The following is a 9,944-nucleotide window of genomic DNA, read 5'->3' as shown; positions in this document are numbered from 1 at the left end:
TCCACTTCCCAATGCAGAGCAACAGGCCTGCCTCCTATTATGGGCTGCATCAAAATTAGCATTAGAAATCTTCTCTTCCAAGCCGAATCAAGCACTGCCGTGTATGGGGGTGGGGGAGGGGGGGGAAGGGAGCCAGCAATCTGGAAAACAAAGAAGTTATTGTCAAGTTTTCCGTATGCCCCCTTCCTTTTCCGGGAAAGAAGGGGGCCCCAGGGAGGAATGGAAGACAGATAAGTGATGGGCAGCTGTGTGATGTGAGAAGGCCCTCTGCCTGTCCAGCTTCAGTTCTGTCCCCTGTAAGGGAAGGGTTGGCCCTGGAGCAGTGTGTGAGGCAGGGAAACAGAGCATCAGCCCCGATCTCTAGCCTCCTCCCCACAGGGCGAGAGAGCGGTGGTGCCTTCAGACATCCTCACCCCAGGGTCTTACAGCATCACCAGGAAGCAATGACATCGTCCATTGCCCCTGGTGCCTGTCCCTTGGCTTTCCTCTCCTACAGAAACCAGCGCTGAGTCGATTCCAGGCAAGGACGCTACTGGGGAAGGTCTCCATGGCTCCTCGAGAGAGAGACCCCACCCTCTCTCAGCCAAGCCCGTGGTCACAGGCACTCCACGTTTCCCTGCTGCCATCCTGGCTCACATCACCGCCTGATTCGTGTTTGTTTGCTTATTCTTTGTCTCCCTTCACTAGAACACAAGCTCTGTGAAGGCACAGGCCTCCTTGTCGGGCCCACCGTGGTGACCTCCGGTGCCTAGAAGGCTGCCAGGCGCAGAGCAGGCACTCAACAGCCCTTGTCCAGGGGAGCACGTGAGTGACGGAGTGTGTCAGGGGTGCCCCGCACACGTGGGCTGGATCCACAGGATGATACTGCATCTGGATTTGGCCATCGACCAATACATGGAAGCAAAAGCCCAGCTCATGAGTGGCCACGGAGGGGCCAAATAGTGCAACCCTTCCAAGCTGCAGTTAAATGACCTTGACATACACAGTTTAGTATGAAGCGAATTGATCAGATAGTTACTCAGCTGCACATCACCCAAACTGGTCGTTGGTTAGCTGAGTTTCCCCCTTTTTGCCTTGTTTAGGCAGATTTGGAGTCCTGAGAGTAGGGCTGCCACAAGGCAGAGGAAAGGGATGTGAATAACATAAGCTGATCTCAGGAAATGGCGTGATACGGTCTCAGAGGCTGCCCCTAGTGGGGTCAGGTGGCCAGCTGGATGTGTGGAAGGCTTATGGAAGACGGCTGAGGCAAAAGAGCCCAGCAGGCATTGAAAATAAAATATGCTGCCCACCTAAACAGGACCACATGGGTGCTTTCTCCAGCCTCTGCGGGATTGGCCTGAGTTCAACAGTCTCTACATCTTACTTCTCATGGTTTTGCTCAGACAAGATTCCATCCTACCAGATCAGACCCGCTTTTAATTGTCCCCCTAATGACACTATGTACTTCCCAAATATAGCCCTTTTAAAGTTCTATCTGTACCTGGAACCCCATCCTGCCTGTACCCACATTAGAGATAAGGGATGGATACAGAGAGCTTGGACATCATCTGTTTTGTTTATCCCATGTGGCTCCAGCTGGACGCCCCTCCAGTGCCTTTTGGGGCAGAGATCTGCAGGTGTGAGAGGGACAGGAGGTGTCCTTAGGGAACTGAAGGCAAGGTGGGCCTCTGGGCTTCGTTCTTGCTCACTCAAAAGCCATCTATTTTGCTTCATTGATTTTAGCTGCTGATGGGACTATGTTTGCCCATTCGTTAGAAAGTCCCACATTTCCCTTCCTCTCATTTATTTTTTAATCTGCTCCGCCCTTGACAGTAGAAGTGAATCACTGTGTCCACTGCTTGGCAGCTGGGGGCTCAATATTTTCCTGCCTGAATGTAGGCAGAGGCCCAAGTCCTCATCGGTTCGTCCAAAATAGAATCGCTTGCAAATCTGCTTTGTTATCAATGTTTGATCAGTGAATGAACAGAGATAATGCTGTGTGCAGAAAGAGTGTGGGGTTTGGAGCGATCTCTCTGATTCTCATCTTCCTCAGGCCTGCCATTTTCCCTCCTGAGAGACATAAAATACAGGATTATGCTGAGGATTAAACGAGATGATGAAAATTGCTTGGCACACAGGAGATAATCAAGTAATATTTGGTCTCTTCCTTACACGGATACATAAGCTCTGTGTTAGGGCCTAGAGGGAAGGCAGAAGAATGATTCTCCACGACGCTGACGTGTGTGTCCGCCCCTCCCGACTTGGTTGTCACTAATCCTGGTCTTTGTTGATGCTTTGGGACCATCTTCTTTAACTCTATCAAAAATGTATCCCCAAAACCTGTGGTGAGGGTGAGAGTTTCAAAACGCAATCCTCTTTCTAGGCTCCTCATTGTGTCACTGTCTATCTGAATCAAAGATTATAACAGAGGACGAAAAACACATCAGAACGACAATAAATATTCCCTCTAAGCCACCGGCAAAATTAAGCAGGAATTTTCAGGACGCCCATCAAAAAAACTGACCAGAGTGGAAAATGGAGCAATGGCGCCACCAAGTGGTGAAACTGCAAACGACCGCTTTGACTGCTGGTTTTTCATTAACTTCATTATCTACCAGGCTGTACCTGATCCAAGGCCCGGCTCATCAGAGCGTGGTTGATGGAGCCGGCTCACGGGGACTGGCCACGCTAACACAGAGGAACGGCAAACAACTGTGCTAGTGAGGGTGACAAAGAGAGTGGGAATGGAGTAGCAGAAATGAATCCGCTATAGAGGGAAAAGCAATAAACACCCTATTGTTTACGGCTTGTCAGTGACACGAGGAAATATTTTGCTGTTCTTATACCACATGCCTCAGAATCACCTGGAAAACCTGGTAAAGGTGCAGATTCCTGCCCCAGACCCACTGAGTCAGACCCTCTGGGGATGGAGTCTGGGAGTCTGCATGTTTAACAAGTACCCTGGGTGAGTTGGGGGAAAGTTAAAATTTGGGACCAAAAAAGGGACCAGAGCCATGAATAAGGAGTCCTGAAGCCTCACTGAGCTCATTCTATAAAAAGAGAAAATGAAGACAATGAGCAGCAAAGGAATGACCACTTTTTAAAACAGACAGAAACTTGAAGGGAAAGGGAATCCTGAATACAGGCAGACCTTGGAGAGCTGCGGGTTCGGTTCCAGACCATGGCAATACAGCAGATATCACAATAAAGTGAGTCACAGGATTTTTTTTGGTTTCCCAATGCATATAAAAGTTAAGTTTACACTATACTGTAGTCTATTAAGTGTACAATAGCATTATGTCTACAAAAACAATGTACCTACCTTAATTTTAAAATACTTTATGAAAAAAATGGTAACCATCAGCTGACAACACAGGGTTGCCACAAACCACCGATTTGTAGAAAGTGCAATACCTGTGAATTGCAATAAAATGAGGTATGCCTGAGCAGATTGCTACACACACACACACACACACACACACACAGAGTCCTATATGTGCAACTGGCTGAATACGTGGATGGGGATTTTTGTTTGCTCGTTTGAGGAATTTTTAGTGGATGGTAAATGTGAAAACAAAACAAAACCTTCATTTGTAGCCTGTGCCTATTTCCATGGTGTAAATACTCCCACCGTGGCCTATTTCCAGCCACAATGTGACATCAGTGAACACAGAGGAAATGTACGATCTTATAGTATTTCACCACACAGATTTAGTCATAAATCACCCCAAGAGCATAGGTAATAGTAAAATATAATAAAATGATTAGGAAATGATGAGTTTTGAGTATTACCTTTGTTTCAAATATAATTTATTTAATTATAAGTCTGTATCGTTTAATTTTTAAAATGAGTGTGTTCTTGCAAAATTCCTGAAAATCAGCTCTCGTGAGATGGTATGAGCCAGTTCCCAACACACCATCACTCTACCCCAAGGAGCTTCTGCCACTAACTTAAGGCCGGAGATGGAGGCCAGGAGAGGGGGCTGCTGACAGGAGCTGATGAGATAACTCTCAGGAAAGGACTTTCTGAGGCAGATGTCGGGCAGGTGGCAAAGCCGTACTGAGGGGTTTTCTTCCCGGGGCTAACCCTCCACTGACTGTGGAGTGGCCACCTCCCTCAGCCCTCCCTGGTCCCCTTCCTAGAGCTGGGAGGATGTGGGCTTCCTGAATGCGGATTTCCAGCCGTCCCTGTTTAGCACACAATGAAGTCCCTGGCCCATAGGAAGGCTTCAATGACTACTTACTGTTGAGTGAATTACACTGGCCCAGAGTCAGAAGAGCTGGGTCTTGGGTCTGCTATTACCAGGTTGTGCAATCTTATGGTTTCTGGGCCTCAGTTTCCCCATCTGTAGGAGGAGGGCCTTGAGTCTCATGACTCTGAATGCTCTGCCAGGATCCCAGGACTCTCTTTCCACAGCGATCGGCTCCAAGACCCCCAATCTGGGGCCCTATCCTGGTCAGCTTGCCCCCAGGGCTTGACTTCATCACGGGGTCAGGGGTCTCCAACCCCTCATGGGTTGATCCCGGTACCACTGATGTAAGAGGCTCCGATACTTGGAAAACTTTAGCTAAGAACCCACCTGTCCCATTAATGGCAGGACTCCAGCTCCACAGACAGGTTCCCCAGAAATTCTAGAGAGGGGTGTGCCTGTGTCACCAGGCTGGAGCAACCTTTCGGATGTCAGCTGCCAGGGCCGCCTTGGTGCACGTCAGGGAAACTTCCAGCCCCAGCTCCTTTCCTCTCTCTCCCTGGGGGGATGTCAATGGGATAAAAACCCACCTGGAATCTTGAATATACTAAAAGCCACTCCGTTGTACATTTTAAAATGGTGAATTATATCTCAATTTTTTAAAGCCTTTGAATACTTATTGAAGAAGGAGGAGAAGAAAAGGAGGAAGAGAGGAGGAGGGGGAAGAGGAGGAGGAGAAGAGAAGAAATCAGAGTGGCTCTCGTGGGTAGAGAGAAAGTGAAAGAATGTTCCAGGATTCCCTGGACCAACCCCTGTCAGAGGGTTTTCCTTTTGGAATAGAAATTCAAACTGGGTACTTTTATCTTATTACCTGATTTAATATGTTGGATAATTAGGGTTCAGATGAAACCCAAGTGCTGGGTCTTAGAAGGAGAGCAAGTCGGAGTGTGAGACTTCCCCCGTCTGGGGGAGGTGATGCAGTAGAGGGGAAGCAAGGTGTCGTCAGGCTGACCTCAGGTCTGGCCCCCGCCAGGAGTTCCTTCCTACCCATCCCAGCTTCTGGTTCTTTACAGCTTTCAGACAAGTGACAGCTGGAGGCTCTGTGTTCCCCTATCAACCCAGAACCCCTTGTGGAAAAACCCCTTTTCCTTTTTGTTTAGCTGAGACTGAGCTGGAATTTTCCAAAAGGAACTTTTCCTCAGCAACTTAGGGAACCAAAAAAAGCACAAAGGTTTTAGGAAAAAAAAAAAAAACCCATTCCACTAGAGTGTAGATTTCCACTGCGGTTGGAGCACAGACTGAAGGTGGGGGAAGAACTGGTGGGACCCGCCTCCCAGGCTTCTGGTGTCTTCGCTTCCCACTCTCCTCTGTGGCCCCCCAAGCCCCGGCCGGAGTGCGGAAGGGGTCCAGCCCTGGGCCTTCCGTGAAGCCACGTGCAGGCCGGGCACCGGCAGAGGAGTCCTGAGCAGCCTCCTGGGGCGCTACTGTCCAAGTCATCCCAGAAGTACCGAGGGTTCGAGCCTGTAGAAACCGTACCCACCACCCGGCTATCTCAGCCTCCCAGTAGGAGCAGTAACCTGTCCTGACGACCCAGGTGTCAGGCTGGGAGGCCCATGCGTGACCACAGAGCTGGCCACCTGGCATCCGACACCTGGGAAGCCAGGCCAGTCCAGGCCCTTCTGTGGCTTCGGAGAGGTCTCACTGAGCCCAGGGGAGAGGCCGTCGTCCCCACTGAGCAGAAGCTCCTTGCAAGGTGGTTTGGGGGCGGGTGGGAGGAGAGGAGAGTCGCCCCGTGCCAGAAACTCTGCTCTCCAGGGAGCGGAGGGTGCTTTGCTGTCAGTGGGGCTGGAGCGTCTGGACGGGGAGCACAGAGCCCGAGGGCGGGTCACCCCCGCGGGTCGGAAACACGGGCAGGGGGCTCACCCCAGGCCCCAGTCTTCCTCAGCCTGGGATCACCGAGCAGCTTACAGTCACATGACGACCGACACCCCTGAGCCCAGCCCCTCAGTCTGGGGAGCCCGATCTTCCTGCAGACGGCCTCACCCTGAGTATCTCTGAGTTTTGCTAAAAGTGCTCACAAAGGTTTGTGATTCAGTCCTGGGGGCTCCTTGCTGCCAGCACTTCTCAAGCCCCTGGCAGCCCGAGGCCCCCAGAGGTCCTGAACCCACCATGGCCTGTGCCTGTGACCTTGGAACGGCCCTCGGCAGATCTGCCTACAGTCCCGTGAGGTGAGAGGCTCTGCTGGTGGCCTCTTTGTCCTCGTCCCCCAGGGGATTCCTCAGCCGGGGGGGCCAGGCCAGGCCACAGGTGCTGCAGCTCTGAGGGTAGGGCTCTTTCTGTGTCTCTCTCTTTTACACACACACACACACACACACACATACGCACACATACACACACATATACACACATACACACATATACACACGTATACATACATACACACATATACAAACACATACACACACATACACACATAAACACACACATACGTACACACACACACATGTACACATGTACACACACAAACACACACACATACACACGTATACACCCATACACAATATACACACGTACACATATATACACACAAACACATACACATATACACACGTACACATATATACACACAAACACATACACACGTATACACACACATACACATCCATACACACATACACATCCATACACACATATACAAACACATACACACACATACACACACATACACACACAGTCATTTCTCTCAAGGCCGGTGTGCAGGGTGGTGTGGCTGAGACTCCAGCCGCCCCTGGGCCTGTGGGCACCTGGGTTTTGCAAGGTCTGGCTTGGGTCACAGGCCACTCTCTTCCTCTCTCAGAATGTGCCCTGTGGTCTCTTCCAAGGGCTTTTCAGTTTGGCTTTGTCTGAGGTAACCCGAATTTTAGGACATGCTTTTTCATTCTTGAGACACAATGGAGGTTAGAATTTGCATCCCTTTTTTGTCCAGGGAATTCTTTCCAGTCAGTCTGTGAATTCAGATCCGTGTGTGGGACAGGAGCTCACAGGGCCCTACACGCAGCAGGGTGCAAATCCCAGCCTGGAGGCTGCAGGAGGCGCTGAATCCTGCCCCAACCGGCAGAAGCAGCCCTGCAGGCTCAGCTCCCCAGAATGTTCTCAGAGCCAGGGGCGGGGCAGGGGAGACTTTGGGGATGTGAGGTGTCTTCTCTCTGCAGCAGCAACTGACCCTGCTCCGGTGCCCTGGTACTTTAAGGAAATAGCCCACTAGCCATTTTGCTATATATGTTTTGATTATTAACCCTTTAATATTGGTCTTAGGCTCTTGAAGCAGGGACATTAGTGGTCAGAAGGGGTCTGTGGCAGCACCCAACCCCCCAGAGGACCGTGAAGCCACAGTAGTGTCTGGCCATGGAATCCTTCCCGGGCACTTTCTAACTGTAGGCCTGAGGCAGCCTTGGTGGAACCAGGCCAGCAGAGGAGGAAGTGGAAGGAAAAGACAGAAGCCCAAAGAGACGGTCCCTGACAAGCCACTCCAGAAACTGAGGGCTCCAGGGGAGACCTGTCCTCTGGAGGGCATGGCTCTCCGTGGCCACGAGCAGCTGGGGTTAGCAGTTCAGTCCTGCCGGCCCCATAGGACACAGTGGGGTCTGCCTGTGGGACAGATCAGAATGGCCTGGCAGAAATGTACTTCCTCTGGGTCAAATGTCCCCATCAGGTAGGCTCTGACTCTCAAACAGAACAATCTAGCTCCCCTCAGAGGTACTCCAAAGCTTGCCTCAGAGCTTGGCTGGCATGATACCTGAGTGCAAAGCCTCATCTGAGTCTTGATATTATCCCATCCCTGCTAGGCCATCTTCTGGGGTCATCTTGGCCTTAGACCTGCTGGTACCCAGGATCTTGGTATCTATTTACATACAGTCGCCAAGTGAGTGATACAGACACGAGCATCCTGGACCCAGAGGAAGGGAATCCTGTGGCTGGGCTGTGAGGAAACATGGCCAGTGCAGGTGGATAGGACTTGGAAGGGTGGGTGCAGGGCGGCGGCTATTCCAGGCAGAGGGACCATGAGTCAATCACCAAGACGGGGCATGTCCACCCAGTGAGGCACATCTCTGCCATGGACATCTGCTGGAAATCTTGCCCTGGAGGGACGATGTGCCTGACAACTTAGCCTTATCACAGAAGGGCACGAGGTGGGCAGGGAAGGGCCTGGGGCCCATGCAATGGACTGTGTGTGCAGGAGTCATCATTCCAGCTGCCGACCATCCAGACTGAGGCATGCAAAGCATTTTCATAGCACTTGCACATGCCAGGCAGCACCCTGGGCTGTTCGGACATGTTATCTTGCCTAATCCTCATAACAGTGCTAAGGTATTATTATAGCCTTCATTTTATAGATGGCGAAACTGGGGTACAGAGCGACAAAGTAACTTGCCCGAGGATCTACCAGCAAACCCAGGGGGTTTGTAGAGGGAAAATGATGAGTTTGGCTTTAGAGGTGTTTGCAGATGTCCAATAGGCAGTGAGATCGTAAAAGCTAGAGGTCGGAGAAGCCGCTGGGGTTGGGATGGATCTAGTGATTCAAGAATATAACTCCTGGAATGATTTGAAATTGTATATGATTTCCTCTTTTGTCTTCATGAGTCTATGACTTTTACACACAGTCTGCCAAAGGCAGCCATATGTCTGGTTAGAGATAGAATTTTTTATAGAAGGATTGCCTAGAGAAAGGCGAAGTTGACAGTCAACTTCCAACTTTCGATATGCGATTATGTGGCAGGACAGGAGTCTTCAAGCCAGGATAGTATCTTGAGGGAGGATTCACCAAATTCCTTTACTTCCCTCTTTCCCCACTGGTTCATCAACAGTGAGTCTCCTGCCCTGTTTTTAAGGCTCAGGTGGAAATCTGGGGAAGGGTAAATACGACATAAGGGAGGTATAGAAAAAGCATGCCCCCCTGCCCTCTTCTGGATCAGGAGATTTAAGGGAGAAGCAGGATGGGGCAGAGGCTAAGGAGTCCCCGGCCAGTGACAGTTAAGACGGGGCCCTGGGCTTCCCCGGTGGCGCAGTGGTTAAGAATACGCCTGCCAATGCAGGGGACATGCGTTCCAGCCCTGGTCCAGGAAGATCCCACATGCCGCGGAGCAACTAAGCCCGTGTGCCACAACTACTGGGCCTGAGCTCTAGAGCCCGCGAGCCACAACTACTGAAACCCGTGCGCCTAGAGCCCGTGCTCCGCAACAAGAGAAGCCACCACAATGAGAAGTCCACGCACCGCAACGAAGAGTAGCCCCCGCTCGCCGCAACTAGAGAAAGCCCGCGTGCAGCAATGAAGACCCAACGCAGCCAAAAATAAAATAAAATAAATAAATAAATAAATAAGATGGCACCCTGTCATCCAAAGACCTCTCCAGGCCCTGAATGAGCAGAACTCAGGCGAGACAGCAGCTATTCAAGATCTGAGGCCATAAAAGCACATAAGAGGCCAGAATAAAGCATCATCCTGGAGAGCAAAGGACCCCACTGGAGAGCTGGACCAGCACACCCCAGGCCAGGGGCCTCTTCTCCCAGCAGAGATAGGCCAGGCTAGCTGAACGACTGAGCATTTTAGACCAAGAAGGACTGAAGACACCTAAAGGGCTTTTATAGTTATCCTGCCTGATTAAACTTCATCAGTTACAGGCCTCATTGAAAACGGAATTTTTAATACTGCACATCCAAGACGTAGTATGAGTTAAATATCCAGATCCATGGAGGAGTGACTAGGTGGTAGTAGAA

This window comes from Balaenoptera ricei, chromosome 9, assembly GCF_028023285.1.
Source record: "Balaenoptera ricei isolate mBalRic1 chromosome 9, mBalRic1.hap2, whole genome shotgun sequence".
Classification (NCBI taxonomy): domain Eukaryota; kingdom Metazoa; phylum Chordata; class Mammalia; order Artiodactyla; family Balaenopteridae; genus Balaenoptera; species Balaenoptera ricei.
This window is presented reverse-complemented; position numbering follows the sequence as displayed.